The sequence below is a fragment of the Acanthopagrus latus genome, chromosome 14, assembly GCF_904848185.1.
Source record: "Acanthopagrus latus isolate v.2019 chromosome 14, fAcaLat1.1, whole genome shotgun sequence".
NCBI classification, from domain to species: Eukaryota; Metazoa; Chordata; class Actinopteri; order Spariformes; family Sparidae; genus Acanthopagrus; species Acanthopagrus latus.
The window spans coordinates 16,924,828-16,949,801 of record NC_051052.1 but is presented as its reverse complement, the minus strand read 5'-3'; the positions used below and the strand labels follow the sequence as shown (position 1 = coordinate 16,949,801).

Here is a 24,974-nt window from a genome sequence, read left to right as displayed (position 1 = left end):
TCGTTCCACCCGGGAGTGATAAAAGCGCGGGACGACACATCGAAGGGTGTGTGCTGCACATAATTCACCTGATAAACGACCCCAGTAACTGTGAAGTGGACATGACAGCAGAATACAGAGCCCACTTTAAAAAGATACACAAGATGCGCTTGTGTTATCTGTTTTGAGCCTGTGTGTCCAGGTAGATAAGTCAAACGCACCCAACGCCGGTTCAAACGTTCACTCCCCGCTTCCCTCCGACAGGCCCTTTATCTGACCCCCGCGTTAATTACCATTCCCCTGGCAGCACACATCACAATGATTTCAGCCTGTGACAATTCTACAGGATTATATTCATATTGTTATTATTTTTTTTTTTCATCTTAGCCACAGGGAGGATTTGAATGATATAAATCCCCGTTGCCAGAAAAAGGATTGGAGCTTCTCGGCTGACTTAAAGGTGTCGAACAGTCCGCCACACCAGTAATCCTGTAATCTGGGCAGTCAGCAGCCCTGCAAAAGGTCCTTACTACGGTACGTAGGACACACACACACACACAGACTTCTGCAGAAACACTAACATTAAGACTACAGCTGCCACCAGCAACACCAAACACCCACACCTCGTCTGTCATCACATCCCACCTCGCATTGCTCCGCTTTCAGTCTTTTGTCCTCGGCTGAAAAATCCGCCGGGGCCGCTGCGAGAGCTCGGCAGCGAAATGTTTGTTGGTGTTTTCTGCTGGACGCCGTTTCCTTTCTCCATTTGTGCCTTTTACATTCTTTCACGTTGGGTTGCGCACACAGAGTACGCAGTGTTTACACAGGTGGCGGACCTTCATTATACGGGATAATGACGCGATTATCATGATGGTAAAACATGCAAACACAAACGATAAGGCTGGATTACATACGTGCTTTTGTTTCCTTTAAATCTCTGTCGTGTGTGGAGGAGTGCAATGTGAATCCAGCACGAGTGCCAAAAATATCACTGTACAGAGAGATACTGTGAATGAAATACTCTGAAACAATACAGACCATAAATAGCATCAAAAATTAGGTCTGACATCATGAAAATCTACATGTACTTCATAAAAATAAACACTTACACGTACTAGTAAAAGGTATGTACTTCAAGTAGTATGTTAGCATACCTCTAAAAGTGTCCTTTGTTGTAAGTATATTGTATATTGTTCACCCACACTTAAATAAAAGTATACATAAATATACTACATTGCAAATACTACTTACACTGAAGGTAAAACTTAATGACACTCTTTAAAAGTACATTTTAAATACACTATAATTCCACCAACACTTGGAACAGGGAAGAAGCTGATAGGCTGGAGAAAAAAAACCAAACAGGACGGGGTTAACAAAGGAGATCCAGAGCAGGAAACTCAGGCAAGTGAGGAGAGAAAACAAGAAGGAAGCAGAGCGAGGAACTCCAGAAAAACACATAAAACACATGAAACACACGTTAGATGAAAATGAAACAACAGCACCATGACAAATATGTCAGGTTAGCTCTTTTCTGTGTTCTATTTTTCATGAATGTATTGTTGCTTCTCATATTTTGGATTTATGTTAACAACTATTCTTTAGACTATTTTTCAATTTTTTCCTCCATCACCCACTGTGAACGACACAGTGGCACTATGTAGTTTTGGAGAAAAACATTTATAGTCAGTTTCCATATTTTTCTTCCATAACATTATAAACAAGCTGTTCTCAGACAAAAATAAGGTCCCCAGAACACTGTGTGAAGCTGGAAAGGTGGCAGGGTCCGCCAAATAAATCAAAGTAAACAAAATCAAAATCAAGTTGTCCATTAAGCTCAGTTTGTTTATGAAAAGAGTTTGTTCATTTTGTTTGTTTCTACATGCGTAAATCAATAAAAATGACTTACCAAAAACTACATAGTGCTCCTTTAAATGCCAACAGTTTATGGTGGCATCTGTGCTGAGTCAAGAGCTCTAGATAAACACAAATAAAACCACATGGTCCTGTTATAGACATGGTTTCTATTTAAGATACATTAAATATGGACTGGATCACAATCACACCCGAAACATTTGGTTGCCGAGACGCTAAAACCTTGTTTTTACTCGGACCTGAATTGCATCATCAGTATTAGCTCCGCTGTTGTAAATGTCAGAGGAACTCCACACCGACATATTCTGTGGTCATGACCTGCTGAAAATGACTGAGTTTGTTATCAGCGCCGCTCCTCTGAACATCAACATCTTTGTTTTGCGGCGGCTGTTGAGGACGGAGATGAACACACATTCTTCCCGGTAACCAGCCTGTCCCCACTCCTACTCCCTTATGTATGGGTTAGAGGAGAAAGATGTGCAAGCTCGCGAGGAGAGACACGGACATGTTGCCGGGATACCAGAGGGCTGAACACATTGATTGCATCTTGCGCTTAAAAGATGTACACTGAATCGGATTACGGCGGCTGTTTGTACCTTATTAGTCTGACATTTCTACGAGGGGGCGGACGCGTCCCCAGATGACTCAGAGGAATTGGCCGCATTTAAATGTCAGACTACAAGGGCTAATGATTTTTACGTCTTGACATGTTTTAATATGCTCATGACAGCAGAGGGGAACAAAAAAATAACAACAATAACGAGTCTTGAGAATGTGAACTGATAAAAGACCCTCTTTCTTTTTCCCCCCCTCTTTTTTAACCGCTGCAGCTCCCCTTCAAGAAGAAGAAGAGGAGACGCTGCAAACTCTTCAAGTGAAGCCCTGACTGAGTGCATCTGATGGTAGCAATTGCATAATGAGACTGTCCTGGAGCTTTGTTTTGTGACTTTGAAAAAAAAAAAAACACCACAACACAGGTTTAGCGTGGGCGAGTCAGAACAATGCCACGTTTGAAGTCTTTGTTGTGGTCCCTGGTTTTTTTTTTTGTTTTTTTTTCCCAAATATTAATAACTTTGCGCTGGCCTTAAACTAATGAATGTCACATCTAGTCGCTCCTCTGCTCTGAGTTTCTCTGAACGGCCGGCGTTCCTTTTACATCTTACGCGGCGGCAATCATTCAGGATTAAGCCTCCACCGCATAAACACGATGGCTATAATGTCTCCTATAATATAGCAACCGTCTGTACTGACTCATGCCGCTGCAGGATTGGACTTGGCCTGCGATAAACCACAGCAGGAGCTATAATCAGCCATCGATTGGCGAGCAGAGGAGCTCTCGGTGGCTGTATACAGTCAGGCCCTTTTTCGATTTTGATAAAACAATGATGTATGGTGGGCGAGCGGTGGGGGAAACGAGCTGAGATAATTGTTTTGTTGGGTGTTCCCTCCCTGACCACGCTGTGCCCTCATTGAAGGTCATGGCTTATTGAGCGTTTGGCAGCACTTGTGACCATAACCGTGCAGTTACGCGTAATAGTGTTATCGATCAAAACCTGTTTGTGGCTTTCAAATGGCACGCAGCGTTTTTAAATTTTTATTTTTTTATTTTTTGGTGCTTTCGGAAACGCTGCATAAATACACAGAGAGAAAGGATCTTTTGAAATCTTAAAGGTGGCGCATCCATCGGCGGGGGGAATGAATAGTAAGGTCTCATTATCATGATGCAGACAGGCGGACAGGTGGAGTGGGGAGTGAATATAAGGTCACAGGAGTGGTAGCTGTGAGAGAGACCGAGACATCATAAGCCTCATAAAGAAATAGAAATAGAAATGTTATTTTCAATGCGTAACCTTTGAGAGAAGGGATAACCCAATCTTACTCTTACTGTTTAAAAGTTGAACTCATAAGCAGTGACAGTAGAATGGCACTCATAAGACGACAGACCTCCACCGAGGCCCAACAGTCCCCTTTCATTCAATTCAATGTCAAATAAAACATATGTATGTCAGATGGATCCAGATTTTTATTAGGATCTGCTTAAAATTGTGCTCACAGCTACGTAAATACACCTGATTTTTTTCCCCATCAAGATCCATGCATTGTTCTCCCAGTTGAATGAAGATGTCAAAAAAAAGTCCCATCTCACAAAAATGGCCTGGACCTGTCCCTTTATCTGGATCCATTCCAAAAGTTTATGGGGTCTATTCAGGGCCAAGACCCATCCCCCATACAAATTTCATGGAAATCTGTTCAGTAATTTTTGTGTAATCCTGGTAACAAACCAACCAAACAAAAACGGGCACAGGTGAGTAACCTTTTTAATAATGAAACATTTGACATGACATACAACACCAAATATGTAAATAAAATCTAGCAGAGAAGTTGCTTCATTTGGTACCGCTAACGTAAGCAAACTCTAATGTTAGTGGCCTTACGGTTACGCAACGCACAGTATGTTAGTGAATCTGTTTGACACATTTTCCTACGTCAGCTGACTTCCTCCTTTGCTCCCGTCATATCTACTACAGCCACTAGAGTTCGCCACCAAACAATAACTGCAAATCGGTTTCACTGAGGCTATTCTCTGTTGAGGACACACTCACTGAATTATTGCATTTACCATCATCCTGTAAGTGTCAGAGAAATTAAGATTTTTGCGAAGTAAAAAAAAAAAAAATCCCAAACAGACTTTTCACAGTAATAATATTAATCTTATAAATCTGGCAGTGGGACAGAATATCCTGTCCTTCAAATTCCTGCCATAACCTTCTCCCTATCAAAAGCACATCAAGGTTTCAGATGTATTTTAAAACTGACATCAGTATATAGTTTTGATTGGTCTATAGTCGTACAGTAAAAGCTGGATAGTGCGATAGAGATTAATTGGGGATCGACTTCCCCCCTGACGTCCACCACGCTGACAGCTCCCAGCCTCCTCACCGTGAGTGATATGCATGATCCAGCCAGCACTTCGGCCAGTTGTTTGCGATCTGTCAGGCCCTTGTGACTGATGGTTATAGGGTGTTAAAGGTCAACGGAGTCTGGCCTTACCTGCTCCGACTGGGGCTATTCTCAACCTCATTAAGTGGAAATCACAGAGCCCCACTCGGACCAGACGCATTCTCATCTGTATGCAGGGAGACACTAATACAGACATCGATGTGGCTGGCGCTCTGCTCCCCCCGTCTGCTTGGCTAAAATTGACCCAAATAAAAACACAAATGAAAACACACATCACTGCAGCTGCATTGCTTGGGCGATTTTCCGCATGCTGCCAGTTATAAAATGTAACTCGAATGTCAACGAGCGCCGCGATCAATATTTATGCGGCCCTGATGCAAGCCCGAATACGGCGAAAGGCTTATCTTTGACGAAATTAGTTTGAGAGAGGGATTGAAAGTGAATATATGATGGTGCATGTGTAGTTAAAATTTCAAACCCACTCATCCAATTACAATAATGGAAACAATTTGGGAGGCTGCTTTGTAATGCATCGCCTTTAGTGCTTGCTAATGAGAACACAGCGCCGCTATACCTTGATGATAGATGAAAACTCATCAGCGAGCATTAAGCGACGCGGCTCCTCGATGCAACGGCTAATCCTCCCGCTTTATCTCCGCGAGAATGTCCATTTCCAGCCGCGCCGCGTGGCCGGCTGCCGAGGCACATGCCCACTGAGGCTGCCCGCGTGTGACTTCATTAAAAATGGATGTTAATCAGAATGAGCTGAGAGTATTGTGATCAAAGTTAAGTCCCTCTTTAAACAGAGTCTTGTCTGTAATTCGAGCTGGACGTCTCTCGCTCTCTCTGGCTGCCGCGGCTTCCTCTCAGCATCACCACCGAGTCTTATACGTTGATGAATGTGTCTTCTTAATAACGTACACGGCAGTCAAGTTAATCAAGATTGATTACATTTTTTTTTTTCAGCGAAGGGAATAAATTGGAAAACTGCAAATCAAATACCGCAGTTAGACTGGAACAAATCGTCAAGTTTAATTAGGAGACTGATAGCTCGCCACAATTCCCTGCTGTTTTTGTTTTCAATAATGCTCTTCATGTGATGAGCGCGGGTGCTATAGCGTGAGGAGGAACGTAAGACTCTGGGGCTTACAGACAGCTCATTGCAGATGGTCCGAGCCGTGTTGGCAGACGGACTTTTATTTACTTTACCACCTCCCAGATTGACAGTGAGCACCTGCAAAGGGCAGGACCAGCGAACGCTAAGCTGATGTGTGTTTACACGCCTGGCCGGCTCGGAGAGAAAACCCACAACTGGAGAAATGAGGCCGAGGGGCCCCGTGCCAATCACAAACACTTTGGCTGTCTTGCTAAATTCCCTCCCGAAGAAGAGAGAGTCCAGAATCAAGACAAAACCGCTGCATACGGTCCCTATCACCCACATGCTGTCTCATTACTAAAATAATTTCTCAATCTTTTCCTTTTTGGTAAGCCGGAACAGTTCCGTCTGCGGCTGAATTGCAGCTGTGGCTCGACCCCTCTCCTCAGCCCTCTGGCGAGGTTGCTGGTCGTAATTTGTTTTCCCATCGATTGGGACTGCAGGCGGCTTCCAAACACTTGACAAGTGGTGATCAGCTGGAGCGAGACAGAGGTGTTTTATTGTGAGGATAATGACTTCTATCTAAATCCACTTTAAGTACCACAGCTAGGTCATCTTTGCAAAGCGCGGCGAGGCAAGGAAGCACGCCGCATCACACGGGATCGGACGCTTGCACCGGCGCGGCGTTGACACAGAAACAGGAACACCAGGTATGGATGTCCTCGGGTCAGTGCCGGCTTCCTTCAGCCGTCCCCTCGGAGCAGGTGGAGGAGGAAGGTTCAGCTTCTGGTCACAGAGCTATTTTCCCTTCCTTCTTTGTCTCAATCGGCAGATAAAAGGTCTGATCAGTGCCAAGCAAACAGCCCCCAGCCCACTGGCTACAGACTGGATGACAGGGAACAAATCAAACAGAAAGACGAGTGCTCCCTCGGGGGCTCAGGCTCCATCAGTGATAGCAGTGATCCCTGGCAGTTTTTATCCTCCCTTCCCCTGCCTTTTTTTTTTTTTCGCTACTCAACTTGGCACTAATCCTATTGTTATAGGCGACTGCCGGGAACACCGAGGCGCTTCGAGAGCAAGTACAGAGCTCTGTTTTTTTGGGGGGGAAGTTACTTTTACAGAGTTGGGCAGATGATATGTCATTTAAGTTTTTCTCACTTCTCTGACTCCGACCTTTATTCTGCCCCTGGTTTTGTTCACAGCGATTCCATCACTAATTGGCTTCAAAGCTGTTGTGTACCAGGCATAAGAGATCCAATCAAGAGCCCACCATCTTTCTTTTTCAAAATTCGGTTTGTTTTTAAGGACCTAAAGATGTTGACTCGTCTCTGAGACTGCAGATATCAGGAGGAGTGTATGTTATGCTCAAGGTGGAATGATAAATGGGAGACTGTGTTTCTTCCACCACAGAGCGAATACCCAAAGGGCAGAGAGAGAATCCATAATCCCAACAACAGTTTAGAGGAAAATGCCAGAACTACGTGTCTGGTTTTTTGACAAGTTTTTAAAGGCAGACAGATTTCTGGGTGTTGGGGAAGCTACTTTGAAAGCACAGATTTGCGAGCTACCGATTGCTTCGCACCGGAAGAAGTTGAACTACAGCAAAGCTAAACGAGGCAGATGCTGCAGTGTTATAGATCCCACTGCTTTTCTTGCGAGACCGGTCTTACCCCACCTCTGATGGATTGCCTTGGTATCTGTTTTTTTAAAATTTCGACAGTAAACACACCAAGCTCTTCGACCTCCCTCCCGGTCTGCTTCTCTCGGGGTCACACAACCTCCAGAGTGTCCCTGCTCTGCAAAACTAGCAAGCTAACATGCCCAGACACACCGATGCTACGACAGCCAGAGAGGTTGGTGTGTTTACCGGGGGAACTACACTTCATCACCTTCTGTATCAGCTCCGCCTCTGGCTGTTTATTGGACAAACCAACTGAAAGAAAAACACAAATACATCCTGTTAACAACAGACAACCACTGAACATACAAATAAGAAATAGCATGCTAGCTAGCGAATTCTGTCCCAGGGTTACCAAACAGTAAATTCATCATGGCCCACTGACCTCCTTGACTCCCTCTGCTTGTCCTGCAGGCTAACAGTGCTTTTAATCAACATTTGTTAATTAAAAGCAGTAATCAATACTTGAATTACTGTAGAGAGGCAATGGTAAAATAAAAAAATACCAAAAAAATGGGGGAAAATTAACATAACCACTTGAGCCCCTAATGCAGTTAAACCCATGTCGTGTCCATGTATTTAAACAACTCTCTTACCCTTTTCTGGCATTTTATTGCATCATGCTGGGCTTTTGAATTGACTCATTTAACCAAAACAGAACCAGCATGGCTGAAATATGACACACGTTTTGCATTTCTACTCATGATTCTGGACATTTGTCAGACTCCTTTCGCCCTCCACAAACTTAGTTCGCCCCGTGTCTTTCAGCGTCTTTCTCAAGTTCATAATTTCCGTTTGAACTATGACTCGAAGCTTTTTATTCATTTTCCTTTTCTGTCATCATCCTTCCTGCCTGATCTCATACTCGATTATCTGCAGCGCACACCATCAAATGACTATAAGATGGATCACGTACGTTTTCTATTTCCAATCTAATCCCCCTTTTTTTTTTCTTCAAAGAAAAAGACATTTTATAATCTTTCTTCTGCTCTATAGAATACGATTGAAAAAGCCATTAATGAGAACATACACAGGCCATAGTGGAAACACAGAATTAAGCCATTAGAGATTAATGAGTTTTTTGGGGGGGAAGCGTATGGAGGCAGATAAACGCTGGGCGACGGGGCCAGACTGACGGCTGGGAGACGAATCGGGCGAGAGCTGTTTTTTCGTCGACGCTGTCACGCTCCGATAGCCACACTGGAGTGTTTTGGCTCTTTCAGATTAATTGTCAGTCATAAATTAAGTTCCGCGGTGTTCAAACAGGACGGCCAGGACAGGGGCTTTCACTGACGGGGTTATACACGAGTACAGCAGAGGACATGTTTGATTCATCTTCGTGAAACTGCATTAAAATTCAGGCTGGAACAAGTTCCGAGGTATTGAACACAATGAGAACCAGCCCTGTACTGCATCAGATTTCCATTTGTGTGACTGGCAGTCTGACACCCGACGCCAAAGAGTAACTGAAAACATGACATCCACTAAGATCCGCAGGGATCACTGGCTTCCAACGCAAGGGAAGCACATTATCATATAAAAGAATCACGCTAATATATCAGCGTTCAGTCATTTTCAGTCTGATTATCTCCCTAATCAATACATATCCACCAATACGCCGCTGATGCTGGAGGTGTGATGACTAATTAGCATCAAATGGATTTTAAATGGAGATTAAATACTGCATTACGGCCTGAATAACAAATGCAGCCGCAGTCGGAGAGGTATACCTTTTGTTCTTACACTCTGTTTCGATGACAGTGTGAAAAAGTCTCGCCTGAAGTTGCCGCTCGACTAAAACCAAAAAAAAAAAAAAGAAAAAGGTAAACATGTCGATCGTACTCCACAGGGACTGTCGGGGACGCTCTGGAAAGTTAAAATAAAAAAATCTCTTTACTTTTATTAGCTAGGGCAGAGGCATATAAATATTAATATTCATCTGAGAGCTTATGCTTTATTAATGAAACCGAGCTTCTTGCGAAATTAAATGGGCATAATGGGATACCGTTCATTACCTCATGCTGAATAGATGAGAGCCATAAACTTCATCAGGTTATAAAAGGTTGTGCTTTCATAAAGTGATGGAATCAATTTGACGGAGCTGTTTGTGTTTATGTTTGGTCAGAGTACAAGTGTGTGTGCAGTTATTTGATCCGATCAGGACGTTACATTTTGAAAAAGTTGCTAATCAACGTACTCAGTGTTGCAACAGTAATAGTAAAGGTGTTGTGTGGTGACAAACCCACAGGAAACCTGCCTGATCGTGCTGTTTCCCTCAGCTCTGTGTCCTCTTTCAGCCTCCTCTGGCTCATTGTTTTGTTTTTTTCTGGCCCTCGACTTTACTGTTACTTTTACCAAAACTGTTTTCAGCTTAAAAAAAAAAAAAAGCACTGATGACTCCAGTGTGCGTCACCGGCCCAGTCAGATATCTCTCAACAGTTGGTAGAGAGCAAAACAGCCAAAATGCGACTCAAAGCAGAGAAGATTTGCTCAAAGTTCACCAAACATGTACGTATCTATACAACATCACTAAATGACTGAATAGGTTGATTGATAGTGAAGCACAGGACGACATACGTATGTCACCGTTCCCAAACCATCATGACTGTTGCAGAGCCCAGAGACAGACGTGTTACTGTTTGATTACGTTTTGTCACTTAAACTACCTGGTTAAGTTCAGGAAAACCAAAATAAAGTTACTTTATCTGACTTCACTTTTGTGTGGGTGAACTCCTGTGTCAGAATCGAGGGTGCTGTACGCCGCACAGATTGCAAAAAAAGTCCCTCTGAGACAAACGCGTGATTGAGGTCGACATAAACAAACTTGACTTGTTTCATTAGGTGTACCGTCGACAGCTGGATACAGTATTTAGCCGGATGCAGATCTCAATGGCGGTCATGGCCCCACAGATGTTCAGTGTGTGTGTGTGTGTGTGTGTCTGCTTGTGTGTTTCGTCCTGTGTCTGACATGACTCGCGGCCTGGCGGGGGGGAGGGGAGTGTACGTCCTGTTAATCACAGTCTAGACATTTTGTTCTTGAATTCTTGTCCTCGTGCAGTTTGTATGACGAATGAAACATTTTGGGGGGGAAAAAAAGCAGAAACAAAAGTTTGTCTCTGCCCTTGAGACAGAACTGTGTTACGATGGGGTTCCTGGGTGTTTGGTGTGATTATCTCATATCTGAAGAGTTTCTGAGTGATTTGAGAGGTTGTTCTCAGACACAGCTATTTTCCTATCCTTCTCCCACACTCATAAATTCAATCTCCGTTTCCTCCGCAGACATGTTGCACAAATTGAATACTCTAAAAAGGTGTTGAAAAATGACTTTTCCGGCCGTTTCCTGGCACTCTCATCTGCGCGGATACTTTGCGGTGTCTTTTTGTCAGGGAACGATGGGGTGGAGAGGCAGAGCCGCCGGAGCTGTGGTTGAAGAAAAAAAAAAAAAAGGATTGAAAGAAAAGACGTGGCTGACTTTCAGCAGGCTGATTTCATTTGGTTTCATCAGACTCTCACCGCAGACAGGCCCAGTCACTGCCGCCTTCTCACTGGGCTGCCGGTGGACATGTGCTCAATGAGCAGGGTTAGCGGGGCTTAACAGCGACTTCATCGCCGGCTCTGTTCGGCCTCGTAACGACAGCGGCCAGTTCGGAGTGAATAAAAATAACGAGGGAGCCGTTTGATTTGATATAACGATCATATTCCGCTCAAACCCTTTTTTATAGCCATGTAAACCCTTTTTTTTTTTTCTTTCTTTCCGAGGTTCCTTTTTGTGATTTCTGCACAACAGAAGATCAGCTCTTGGAGGAGGTCGTCACAGATTCCTTTTTGCATCTTTTTTTCATCGTCCGTCACATCTTATTTAATCAAATGGAAGAAAATGATATCACTGGAGAAGATCCTTGCGGATGGCACTAAAGCGTATCACACACTTAGAGGTGGGGGGCTGACGTGGGGGCGCAAATGGATGAAATGTATTATTAATGAGTTGAATATGAGCTGGCAGCAGTGGAATGGTATATCCTTATCAGCAGGGGGTATGAGTCATACTAATTACTAGCCATCACTGGGGCTGACGCTGAAATCCCCAACAGTGCAACATGATGCCGAACATGTTGAACTGCAGTGCTCGCTCTGTTGCAGCTGCAGATCTTTCTAACGACCAGTGGGTTGGGAAGCACGAATGAATAAAGGACTCAAGTGTTGGATATTTATAAAAGAAAACTTAATGTGAAAAATGTGAGAACTGGAAGAAAAACCTGCTACTTTTTGATGCCACGTGTGCACCGAAGCGATCCTCCAGAGTTCTCCTCTACGCAGCGTTCAACTGCTTGTTCTCGTCTAAAAAAATCAATGCCTATATTTCAAGTTTCTGCCTTAATCTTAAGATTTAAGACCAGGACATATATTTCAGAGGCAGATCCACCAAACAGCCTAAAGGCTCCATACTAATGAATCCATTACTTTGCCCGCTGGTCTATTGCTCACCGTTTCTTTTCGACTTATCACCTCTTTGATGGCTTTCAAAACAAGAGTTCACTTGCTTTGCTTTTTGAACTTAGAGCCTGCGTACCTGCGGCTCACCCCTCACCTTTTCACCGCTCAGTCATCCCGTTTCGTATCAACCTGGAAGAAGTTGCACGGTGTGATTATACTGAAAAGTAGATTTTTAGAGTATTGGACTCAGAGTCTGTCTTCCATCATAAAAAGTTGGTGCTGACGGATATAAAACTCCCATAAAACTTGAGGTGGAAGCAAAATCTTGACATGACAAGACCCACAAAACAAAGCAATCTTGAATTATTATGTAAAAACGTTTGGACCAGCTGGGACAAATTCATCTTCATTCATGCTGATGAGACGACAGCTTGGTGTGATGAGATTGTTTTCTCATCTGCTGTTTTCAATGTTGAGATTTTGAGATTGGTTAACCAGATTTTAGGACACATGGTCACAAAGTCCTTGGAATTTTAACACTCCTATACACCCCACACATAGACTTTGCTTGGACGGGCCACCCAAGTATATCACCAGCAGCCAAAGTATATTTGAGATTCATTTTTAGCAATTTTCACTTTTATTTTGTCATTCATCAGAGAAAAAGACCCCCATTCCCGTTTGATGACTTAATAGGCAATCTGCTTTTGCTCTACCTCTTCCATTTGCAGACGTTGGCACTTGTTCTGTGGAAAAACACAAAAAGAGAGAGTAATGAGGTGTATGTGATATGATCAAAAGTTCCAGGAGAGCTATCAAACTGACCGCAGAAATAATCTTTTCTCAACATTTGACCCAGCTTTGAAGGGAAAATGTTGAAATTCAGAGTTAATACATCATTCGGAGAGTTAGCCTGACCCCCTGACAATATCTTCTGGGACAAGTTTAATTTGCTCTGACAGATGCATCTGACCCGTGGATGTAATAATGGAAATCTGGATACGGTGTCAGACAGAAAGTTCAACTTCCTTGGTGTAAAATGAACTGGATCTTCTGCTTCGCTCCTGCATTGTGCAGCTCATAGACGTACCGACCAAATGGAGAACTTCTGGTTAAGCCCTCCATTAACTTGAATGTGGATATAGTCCTTCTCTTGTGTGGCTCTTCTAGACTGTCCAAATGTTACACAACCAAATGGGTCCAATTCTGACAGCAACACTAGTCATTTTGTGGGTGCTGTGAGGCTGAAAATGACTACACCACTGCAAACAAATCTCAAGCAATGATTCACACTAATATTTGTATTATCAGCTAGCTATCTTTGCTAATCTATGATTAAGTGGGAGCTAAAAGTTCATCTGTGCTGCTCATGTTTTGCTGTCATGTTGCTACATCAAACTCTTCATTGCTCTTTGGTTTGTACCCATTGCAAAATATAAATAAAGTGAAAAGTTCTTGTCTCAGAAACTTGCAGTTTTCTTCTAACGACTTTGTTTTTTCCCCTCAAGCAGTTGCGACTTTCTAATAAAAAGGGCAGAAACTCATCTCAACTTGTCTCAGTTGAACCTTACTTACAAGCCGCTCTGGTGAGAAGATCTGGGTTTGAGCACAAAGTTGACCATTGGGGACCATTAATGCTAATGTTTGTCCCTCTCTTTGAATTCATAATGTCGAGTCTCCATCACACTAATGGTTTTTGAATGTGCCTCCGCCTATAAATGACCATTGAAGTATTGAAATGGCGCATTATAATCACATCGCGAAAGGTTCTGAATAGCACCTTAACAATGGACTCTGGCGCTTAAATGGGTTTATCTAATAATCATGAGCTTAAGAGCTGAGTTTTTTGGCACCGTGAGTATTTTTTTGTTGTATAAAGTGAATCTGTGCCGGGCCGAGCCAGGACAGAACAACCTTATACGGTGAAATTTAAGGCCATTTCTCTGTGTGTGGACTACAGAGAGTTTACAGAGGCGGCCTGACATCAGTATTGTACACAAGGCTTTGTAGACAGAACTAATGGTACACTTTATTGATCCTGTGTGCTGTAATCTGTCAATCCCGACTCCACCAGCCGCGGCAGAGTGCCAGGCTGCTCTATAGGGTCATCTCCAGCCATCTGCCGCTCCGAACACCCTGAGAGTATCCGCAACTTATTACCACACTCCCTCTAAAAGGATATCTGGCCACAAATGAGAGCAAAAATGGATCAAACCAAAAGCATGAGAGGAGGAGACAGCTTCACCGGCAGATAGCTGTCCAAATGAGTCTCAGGTTTAATTATTTAAATTCAAGTTTGACAATTAAAAAAGAAGTCACAGCTGGTTTCTAAAAGTTTTCAGCATGGTGACAAATGAGCCGCTTGTTCAGGGGGCTGAAACGATTGGCCAGGTAATCAATTAGCTGAACAGAAAAATCAGTATCAGGCAAGTTATTTAACAAATGCAGTCAGTCAATGTAATCAATTACTAACGGGGTATTCATTGAAAAAATGTAAGTACCAAATAATCATCAGCAAAAGTAATTAGTTACTTTGATTACATAATTAGTTACTCAACCCGGCCATCTTGTGTTTATAGGTTCGATCCTGGCTGAAATATGGATTGTCATTCATTTAGTTGTTTTTTTAAAGCAGCAAAGGAGGAAGTCAGGAGATGTTGTGCAAAGAGTGAATAAAGGCTGTGAAGGGAGGTAGTCGGGGGTGAATGGTTGGGTTGAACCTGCAGAAATGTAGATACACTCCAACCAAACTGTGAGGGTACAACAAGGACCCAGACATGATGTTTTTGGGAATATGATTTGCTTTGGGTGTCACTGGCCACCGATCGAGGATGTTATTGGGTCCGCACACCCTAAAATCCTGAAAAAAACAAACAAAACCTAGCTGACTTCTGACTGTAGTTCTTTACTGGTGGCTAACGTTAGCAAGCCGGCTAACACGCAACATGGTTGAATAAAAAAAAAAGGGTTAAACACATGTAAATTGTTACCTAGTGTCATTTTAATTTGTCATAAAAACAAGCTATCTTGGCGATCTGCATGTAAAATCTTAGACAAACCATTTCAATCAACACAGTAAAACAATTAAAAGGCCACATCAAATGATCAGATGTCGTTCACTGGACACAGGAGGCGTGTTTTCTGCAGTGCTGCCCATGCACAAAAGCTGAAAAACAAATCCAGTGCCCAGCTGGTGTGTGTCAATACTCTATTGATTGCAGAGGCCACACACACTCACTTTTCCATGGATCAACATGATATTTTATATAACTGTGTGGTTTGACCGGGCTGCTGCTCCCAACTCGCTCGCTCTGTGGGCTTCTACAGTCGCACTTTGTTGTCGTGTTCAGTTGCACCTCCTGAATATCTTCCCCTCTGTTGGCATTTGGATCAGTGTCTCTCACTGTCTCCCTTGTCTTTGCTGTTTATATGTATTCGTGCCTCTCCTTTTTTCCCTCTCTCAGCTCTTTCTCCCCCGTCCCCGAGGATCTCCCAGGCACTTTGTCTCTTAGCTGCTCCCTCTCTCTCTCTCGCTCTCATTCTCTTTCTCTCACCCTCTTCATCGTCCATCTCACATCTTCTCTCTGGTGTCTCGGTGAGTGCCAGGCAGGGGCGTCCCTGGAGTGACCTTGCGGGTAATGAGCTCCTGATCACGAGTCAGGAAACCCGGCATTCAACACCCACCCACCCGACCGCCACCACCCTCCCTCCCACCCTCCCTCTCCCTCACCCCATGCAACACACACCAAAAGGGGAAAGGAAAAAAAAACTAAACAGCTATCGTATGCTCAGCCCACAAAGAGAAATAGTATTGGAGAGGCAGGGCAGCAGGGCAGAGGTGCAGATGAAAAGTGTCTAGAAAAAACTTCTCCGAGCTCTGATATACAACTACCAGACCTCCAAAATAAAGTAAGTGGATTCTTCTTCTTCTTCTTCTTCTTCTTCTTCTTCTTCTTCTTCTTCTTCTTCTTCTTCTTCTGGGTGCACAGTTACTGATGCATGGCTTGGTGTGATGTGATGGTGAGGTGGTCACTTGAGCAGCCAGGCAAGCGGAAAAGTTTGGAGCCGAGTGCAGAATTGACTCAGATGATAGGAAGGCCATTTTTCGGTGTGTTTCTTCGCGTGTATGTATCTTGTGAGACCCAGAGCTGCAGCTATCAACCCCTTGGTTGTCCTCAATATAAGAAAAGTTTAAGGTAAAGTTGCAAAAGAAAGAAGAAGGTTGAACTTTTTTTTTTCCATTTGTTTTCCTGACAATTCGCCTTTTTTCTTGCACTTTACTGTTTCATATTTCACCAAAACACTTCTGCAGACATGGTCCTAATCGCTTCTTTGTTGCTCTTCCCATTTTGAGCAGATTTTCCCCCCGGGGCTGTTGATAGGAGATAATAAACAATATGGAAACATAAAAGACTATTAAGCTTAAAAATGCTGAGAATTATGAGCGCAGATGGAAAAGTGGCTTGTAGACATGTTGGGTAAACAATTGGAAAGTCACAATAATCCAGCAGCCATGGGCTACGGGACTGTGGTGGTAAATCATTAACAGGGCCGTTTCCTCAGTGATTAGACTTCAAACATCCATATGTTTTTGTTTATTATAGCTGTCAGCCAAATATGTGCAAGCCCAATTAAGCATGTCCGTGCATGTGCTCCGGTTTGAAGTGGGCCACTTTTTGCCCAGGATGTCGTAATTTGGGTCAGGCCTGACTGGAATGACAAACCCCGAGCAGCCGTATTGTATCAGCGCTATGTGGTCCGGCAGACCTTCTCGCTTGCGTTGCCATGGCTTTCTTCAGCTCTGGTATAGCAACCCGAGTCAGACCAAACACTGTTCCTCTCTGTCTTATGGGCATTCCTGCTTCGGACAAAAGCCCTCTCCGGCTCATTCTTGCTCGAAATGAGGTGTCCGCTTCATTTCTTTAGAATCAACACATGGTGTGGTCCTAATGAAAGGGCTGGGGGAGATTAAACATGAGGTGGAGATGAGCTTGAGAAACCAGCTTTGGTCCGTAGGAAGTCAGAACACAATGTGGATTAAGCTGGAGGACAGCCAGCGGGGCCAAACTCATAAAACTACTTCATTTCCAAACAGATCCTGGCATTTTCCTTCCAAGATGGCCACTCGGAGGCCTTTAGCTAAGAGACATTTTACACATTCTGCCCTTTTCTCTTGTTAAACGCTTGCCCCACGGACTTCACCACGTGATTCCGCCTATATGTCAAGACTAAGCACAAAGCCAGTTCATTTCCGTCCGTGTCTTCACAAATTCTTTGACGGGACTGTTCTCCATGGAGGAGCCGGAGCAATAAGGCATAGAATTGCGCTGTTAGGGCCCTGAGAAGTCCGCTCCAGGGGGGAGGGAAGAGCTGTGAATGGAACCAATTCTCGTCTATAGGGCACAAGTAAGTGAGAGAGGGAGAAAGAGGGTTTGGGGAGGCGGGGATGAGGACATACACAAAGATCCTCACATTGAGTGGCTGGTTTATTCTTGTGGGGTACGCACTGACCCCTCACATGTGGGATGAACAGACTGAGCCTTGATGGGGTCCGGAGGGCCTCCAAAGAAAGGGTGGACGGGATAAAGAGAGGAATAGAAGAAAAGAGGAGGGGAGGGATGCCAGGAGAGAGGCCTGTCAAGGAACCATCCTTCATTGCATCCACTTGTAGACGTCATCGCGGAGCTGGATTCTGATGTGTTGCAGGTCTTATTTTTTTGTGGTCTTGGCCTCCGTTGCTTTTTTGGTAGTGACTTAATTTCCTGGGATCTGGGAACACGGTGAATCACAGGTTTTAAATCACTCGTGACAGGTTTCCTAAAAAGAGACTGTCAAAGCAGCAGAAGCTGAGGTACCAGAAACACACTGGATCCTACACGTCCCATAATGCAACTCACAAGTGTTTCTTTGCTCAACCCTCCCTGCCTGGTAAACTCACGTGTCTTTCAAACCACAACAACAATCAGGTGCAACACATGGATATGTTGACACTTCTAGTTTCTTTACGTTCTGTGTTGTACCTATGGTCTGGTTAGGTTTAGGCACTTAAAACCACTTGGTTAGGGTCAAGAAAAGATGAGGGAAGATATATTGGCGTACCTGATTGTGTCATCATGAACTCAGCAGGAAATTGTGCGGATATAGGTTAAAAATATCCAGTGGTTTGGACACCCAGCCCAGTCACAGTCTGTTCACCCTGCTGCCATCTGGCAAAAGGTACAGAAGGACATGCTGCCGGCCCACAGGAGCAGCCGATCATTGTCATTCGCCGGGCCGCAAGACTCATCCTCAAAACACCATTGTCCTCAGGGACTCTGACATTATTTACATTTTTTTAAACCTTGTTTGAAAAAAACGGCAGGTACATTTATCTTGTGCCTTGCAGCTTGTAAACACAAATGTTGAAACATCGTCTTGAACAGTGGTCACTGGCTTGAAGGCCTTCTCGCCTGGCTGGCACATCACCGCCATCCAATCCGCCCATATACGTCTAATCTGAGCTGATCTTAATATGATGAGTATGAAACATCATTCTGGTGACTGGGCTGGCTGAGGACAGCCATCAGGGTTACTGTCCTCACTTCAGACATTATTGCTGAAAGGTGGAGTAATAATACATCTTTTTGTTCCTCGATAAATCTTATAAATACAGTTTACAGATTGTCTCAATCCTTCCCAAGCCTTATTAATTTCCTGGTTGAATGTCCGTATGTTCATAATGTTAGAAGAAAGAATAAAGACAGTAGAGGACCTGATACTGCTCTTTTCACAGGTCAAGTAAACACAATTTGGTGCATAGAATCGGTAGAGTGCCCCGAGGTCACTCAAACTGCAAACATTGATGAAAAATTGAATTTCCTGGTTCAACATTGACCTCTCTTTCTTGCCACAGTTGTTTTGCATACCCGTTCTTCCTGTGCAATGAGGGACTGTTACCTCAGTCTCACCTCTGATTCAAGGTATGTCACGTATTCTGGTCAAATTATTGACTTGTTCACAATCTTAATGATCCTTTTTCCGTGCTTTGCTTGAGAAAAAGGAATCCCAGGTGAGTGCAGCGTACAAATAACTATAGAGACTTCAAAATACTGGAATTATCCTTTAATTACAGCTCTTCAGGAGACTCCCAGTTGCTCCCGGTCTCGGTACCTGAGCTCGTCCACTGAAGTCTCACCTAATCTTTTATTCAGTTGTGGAGATGAGCGGGGACTGCAAGGGGACCAGCACCTGAGGCTGTTGGGTTAATATTCCTGCGTGGAAACGCAGACGTTCTCATGGAGACGTCAAGCGAGCAGCTATCTCATTATAGGCGAGGGCGAGACAATCAAAGCTGTCTGCAAAACCTCTAAGCCGCTGATGAGAGAATGTTCCTCTTGTGTGGTGTCGGTCCCCATTGTCTGAGCGAGCCCATTGATGGGGCTACTAATGCCTTTTATGGATGAAGTCGGGGTTTGTGTTCGTGCATAAGTGTCGAGGCTCGTTGTGAGTCCCTCAGTCGCTTTTTTTGATCAGAATCAAAACCTCCACTGTCTCATTGCACGGCCTGAAAGAAAAAAAAAAAAAAAAAAGGTGCTCATTTCTTTCCTTCCTTAAACTCGTACACATTTTTCTACATTTCCTGTGGAAAAACAAATATCTAATTGTGGCTCGCATCTCGCTGCCCTGCTGTTGGCTTGATCTGGTGTTTGATCCTCGGGAGAGCTAATGATAACCCGAGGCTTTGCAAAGTAATCAGTCTGCTCATTAGTGTCCCACTCAGGCACACAGTCGCCCACACAAACTTACAGACGTGCACAAACATGCGCAGACTGCACCAGGCCGGCCAGCAGGTGACTGAAAAGAGAAAGGGTAAAGGTCACGGAGCTGGAACACAAGTTCTGTCTCTACTGAAGAAGTGCAGTAATCTGTGACTGGACTCTGACATTTAACTAGGAGTGTTTGATTGTACTTCTGTGTTAGTCAGTACATACTGGATGTTTTGCCAGTTTAATCACTGAACCTGAAAACTAAATTGCGAAACTAAATAATTTTGCAAATTATGCTACAAACATGATTCCAAGAAAGGTCAGGATGCTGTGTAACACACGGAACAAGATGTGGTCATTTATAGCTTCAGCTAATCCTATTTGACATATATTCAGTTCAAAACGCTACAAAGACAATGTATTTAATATTATAAAGTACAGCATGTTTTTTTTTTTTTACTGCTTGGGGTAGCTATATAAAAACAAAAGTTGTTCACAGAGTGTTGGCTAATTCTGTAGGAGAGTTGGTGCAGATCCAGACCTCTTGGAGGACTCAACACCCTGAGTCCCATCTGACTCTGTTTGGGATTTACAAGGTGGATTTATCATCACTCTCCTTTATCAACCTGACAGCAGCAGTGGTCCACGGAGGGGATCTACACAGCAGGGTGTTTATATTACTGTCTACCAGACCTGGAGGGGGAAAATGTACTTTCATTCACATGATCGCATGAAGGATTTAACTACATCGGTTCGGGAACAGGAATCCTGTTTTTATTAATGTTTTAAACACCATCCCAACTTTTTGGGGAATTTGGGTTTGTAACATTGTTATGAAATGTCGACTTACTTGCTCCATGATTCCAGACATCAATTGTGAGATGTGAAAATATTGCAGAGGCAACTTATTAATCCCTTTGTAACGCAGACAAATATTGATGTAGACTTGACATTTACTGGAGGATAAGCAGGGTTTAATGGTCTGCCAACTGATTTTCTTACCGTGCAGACACAAAATGTGAATCAAATGGCTGTTAGAGTTGTACAAAGACTGTGCAGCTGTGTTGCATTAATTCTGAAATGTTGAGCAAAAATGTTAAACCTAAGAGGTCTGATGGACTGCGGGCCACTTGGGGGCAGAACAACATGCTCAAAGCACCACATTGACTCATTACCAGCTTATATAGCAAGCAAACGTCTAAGCAAACAGATAAACCTTTTATTTCCTTTGAATATATTTACATATTCTTGTATTTCTCTTTGTTATGAAATAAAGCAAGCAAACAGTGGTTTATTCACACGCCGAGCAGACAAGGAGCAACATTAGCATTCACTCGGGATCGGGCTTGTGTACACCTGATGTACGACGGACTAAAATTCATTCTCCTTGGGCTCTGTCAAAGACAACAGCAGCAACAGCAACAACAACATTTCAACAGTCCCCGAGGGAAATATCTGGCTATTTAATTGCAATATGCTGCACAATGTTCTGTCCAGACAATCACTCCCAACTTAAGCATTTTACTGATTTGTGTCGGGCAGGTATTTCAATTGTAATGGCTGTTTTCAACGTGTTTTGCTGCTGAAAATGACGTTTGACGGTGAAGCTGAAACCAAAACAAGAGCTAAAAGAGGCTAAAAAAGCACAGCGATCTGAGGGAAACTGCAGCTACCGGATTACACGCAGTCATTTGACGGAGGCTTAATGCGATACTATCAATCAGAACAGCTTTTAAGCGTGCGTGTAAATAAATCATTAATAAGGAGCTTGTAAATGTGTGTATTAGCTTGTGTCATTCTTTTTTATCCCACAAGCAGCTTAAACAAATCCTGCACAGGATTCTGGACACAGATGCAGTACTTGTGTATCGTTAGCAAATATCATACTGGGGGATACAGGTTCTGAGGGCGCTGCCTCACCCCGAGTCTGTGTGTGCAGGCTGCAGAGTGGGAAGCATGAGGGAGTGGGGAGTGTTTGTATTCCTCTAATGAACTGAGGGATGAACTTGCCTCTCTCACGTACCATGTCATGACTGGAAAACAGAGAAAGCTGGAAACTCATAGAGGAGATGAATAGTGCAGATTCAGCTGTATGTACTGTAAGAGAGGAAATTGCATTGGAAATTAATGTTAGACGAACGGGAAGCCTCCAAGCACTGGTAAACATCTAACCCTTGAGGCTAATGCTAGCTAGCATACTACTGTTGATACAAAAGTACATCCTGTTTTCACGGAAGGATAGAAATCCTATGTTGACTGTGTCTCCCCAATCATTCAGACTCATTTAACCTTCTGCTTTTGGTTTTGTCACACTGCATCGAGTAACTACACCAGAGTCGCCGCACCACGCTAGTATCCATTTTGTACTCTGGCCCCTGAGGCTAATGCTGGTTTGCATACTACTGCTTACAGAATCTTAAAATCTCACTTCCAGCTCTCTCAACCTGTGTTGATTGTATCTCCCCGCTCAGACTTGTTTTACCTTCTTGTTCTCGTTTTTCTTTTCACACTGCAACGCGTTTTCTCCATTTTTGTAGTCTAGCCCTTGAGGCTAATGTTAGCTAGCATACTTCTGATGACAGAAATTGAAAATCTCCCCTCTCTGAAAAAATAGAAAACTCCCTACTTATCCAGACTCCTTTAACTTTCCCCTTTTGTTTTATCCTCAATGCAGCGAATTACTAAAGCAAGTTGTTGCACCACGTTAATCTCCATTTTGTTTATGTCTGCTTCCCCCCATTAGATCACATCAGAGGGATCAGGATCAGGGCTTTTATCAGCGTCGAGCTGGTAATGTGCAGGGTTAAAAGCCTCACAGACGAACAGACAGAGAGTCCTTGCTTTATTGTTAGATGCAGTTGAATTTAACAGTCCTGTTTAAATCGACCATCTGGTCATTCTTCCATGAGTCCTTCTCTCAGTGATAACAGGTGCAACAGACACAAAAGTAAGTCACTTTATAGACTTGTAAAACTTTTCTCCCTAATGCAGAGCCCGGCTAAATGGCTCAGAGGTAAACTCTGAGGGGACTATTAAATAACACACAGCCAATATGCCGCCAAAGCTTCAACTAAATGTGGAAATCTATTGTCTCAATCAATGCAATCTCATTTTATTTAGAGCCGCTCTTTGGCTGCCTCGAAGCCGGGAGCGTATTGAAGCCGGCCGGTAGAGTTATTAGCGATATTATGATCATTTCCTACAGAGAGGTTTTGATTCTTGCAAGAGTAGAGCTTGTGTAGGTTATAAAAGATAAAAAAAATGGGTGGAAATGTGATTCAGAGACGCGTGGCAGCAGGTCGCTCTTACTCTCGGGGACTTGTTGTGATGTGGCCAGTGATGTTGAATGGAAAGTTAAATTGATCGTGAGCCTCGCTGTGGAACACCGTCTACCACTTAGCGTCTCCATTCCAATCCCGCCGCTAATTGGATTGCTAATGGTACCGTTGCGCTGAGGTGACAAACTTCTCTGATTAGAGGGGCTTTTGCATAGTGCATCACGAAATTAAATTGCAATTGAAGTGCAGTGATCACCTGAAAGAGAGATCTGATTTCTTTTAGCTCTTCAACTGACGCGATTAAAATTAATGTTACGGATAAAAAGGAAAAAAAAACAAAACGTCTTTTCCATTCTGAAGCTCTTTTTTTTATTAGGCCAAACAGTTGTTGTTACCAGGCTGCTTAAAGGGGCCAAATCTTCAATACTTAATACCAAAATAAATTTAAACAGTTACGCAGCCTCCTAATGCCAATGGGGGTGTCTAATCCTTGGTTGCATCTCAGCAGGTTTTAATCTGGCCCAGTGGAGAGTTTCTGCAACTCTGTGAAAGCCTTCCTGTTCCTCCCCTTGGGGCACTCTGGCATTCTGGTAAAAAAAAAAAAAAAAAAAGTAAAAAAGTATGATCTGGAAAGTTAAACACCTCAGATGGATGTGGAGAGGATTAGACGGGCCCACTCTACGGTCACAGGCACTAAGGGATTGGTCTTATGTCCACCCACCAATAAGTGATTAGGAACCGGGATCAGTTGGGTGGGGGTGTGTTCGACAAAAAGCCCCGAGGTGGAAAACGTTCTGCCAGACACTACGCACGTGCATTTAAGAAGAAAAAAAAAGAAAAAAGAAGAAAGGTATTCATGTCACAGCCGTCCCTGGAGTCGTAGCTGAATCCCAGACTCGAGAGTTTCATTCGCATGGACGGGGACGGGAGAAGGAGGGGTGAGAGAAGAGAGTCGAGTAGGAAGGAATCGGCAGAAAGGGAGAAAGGCGAGAGAGAATCATTAGTCATATCCATTAGTATTCCATCCACAGCTTGTGCTGTGAGACAGCCGGTCTGTCCAAACAAACAACCAGCAGAGGGGGGACGCCTCATTATTACTTCCCCTCTTTTCTCTCACCCGGAGTTCACATTCCATCTGACCACAAACACCAGGCCAGGGCTGTGGCCTTGCCCTCCGTCTCCGCTGGAGTTTAGAGATGTTAGCGGGCCTAGTAAAGCAACAATTCACATGCTGTTCAGTACATGACGAGGACAGTACGGTACAAGGCAGCGTCCAGAGAGAGAGGAGTGGGGGGGGGAAACAAAAACACAATGTGAATTCATGATGTCTAGTCCTCTTGAGCATTCCAGGTTGCCGCCCTCTACAGCCTGATGCATTGTGAGGCGGCTTTCTACCCTTGAGACGTCCGCTCTTCACACGCCTGCCACCTTCCCTTCCCAGCACTTTATCACCGAGAGATCCCCAGTGCTCCCAGGAGGAGGCATCTGCGCTCGGCTGGCACAGAAACCCGAAACTATACAGGCTCTGGCAGAAGCCACGCTTCCATTATGATGCAAAAAAAAAAAAATCTAAGTCAGGGCACGTTTGCTGTATGTGAAAATATTCATGAGGACATGACGGGATTATATAATTGCCAGAGCGTGAGTAAGTCTGATCCAGGAAGGCATTTCACTGCTGCTTCCCACCAAAGATGGTGTTTGTGTCTTCATCTCCTCTGACCCAGATCTTCACACTGGTGTTTTTCTTTTTTATTGTTTTTATTATCAGCCTTTATGGTTTATGGAGAGCGAGGTGACATGCGACAAGCCCCCCCGCTGGACTCGAACTGGGGTTCCTTTCCTGTTTTTGGGGCTGAGTGGAGGCATATAAAAGTGAGTCGCAGCACGACATTAACGCAGCAGGAAAAAGAGCAGGAGCAAGAACCGCA

The 24,974-nt window shown here is 43.8% G+C and overlaps 1 protein-coding gene across 1 annotated transcript in view; it reads left to right on the top strand.

Moving 5' to 3' along the window:
- Positions 1–15,749: 15,749 nt before the first annotated feature.
- ptn (pleiotrophin) overlaps positions 15,750–24,974 on the top strand; it is a 47,087-nt gene continuing 37,862 nt past the window's right edge. Inside the window, exon 1 of the mRNA XM_037122503.1 lies at positions 15,750–15,932. The gene's annotated coding sequence lies outside the window, so the exon portion shown is untranslated. The remainder of the gene's footprint in view (positions 15,933–24,974) is intronic.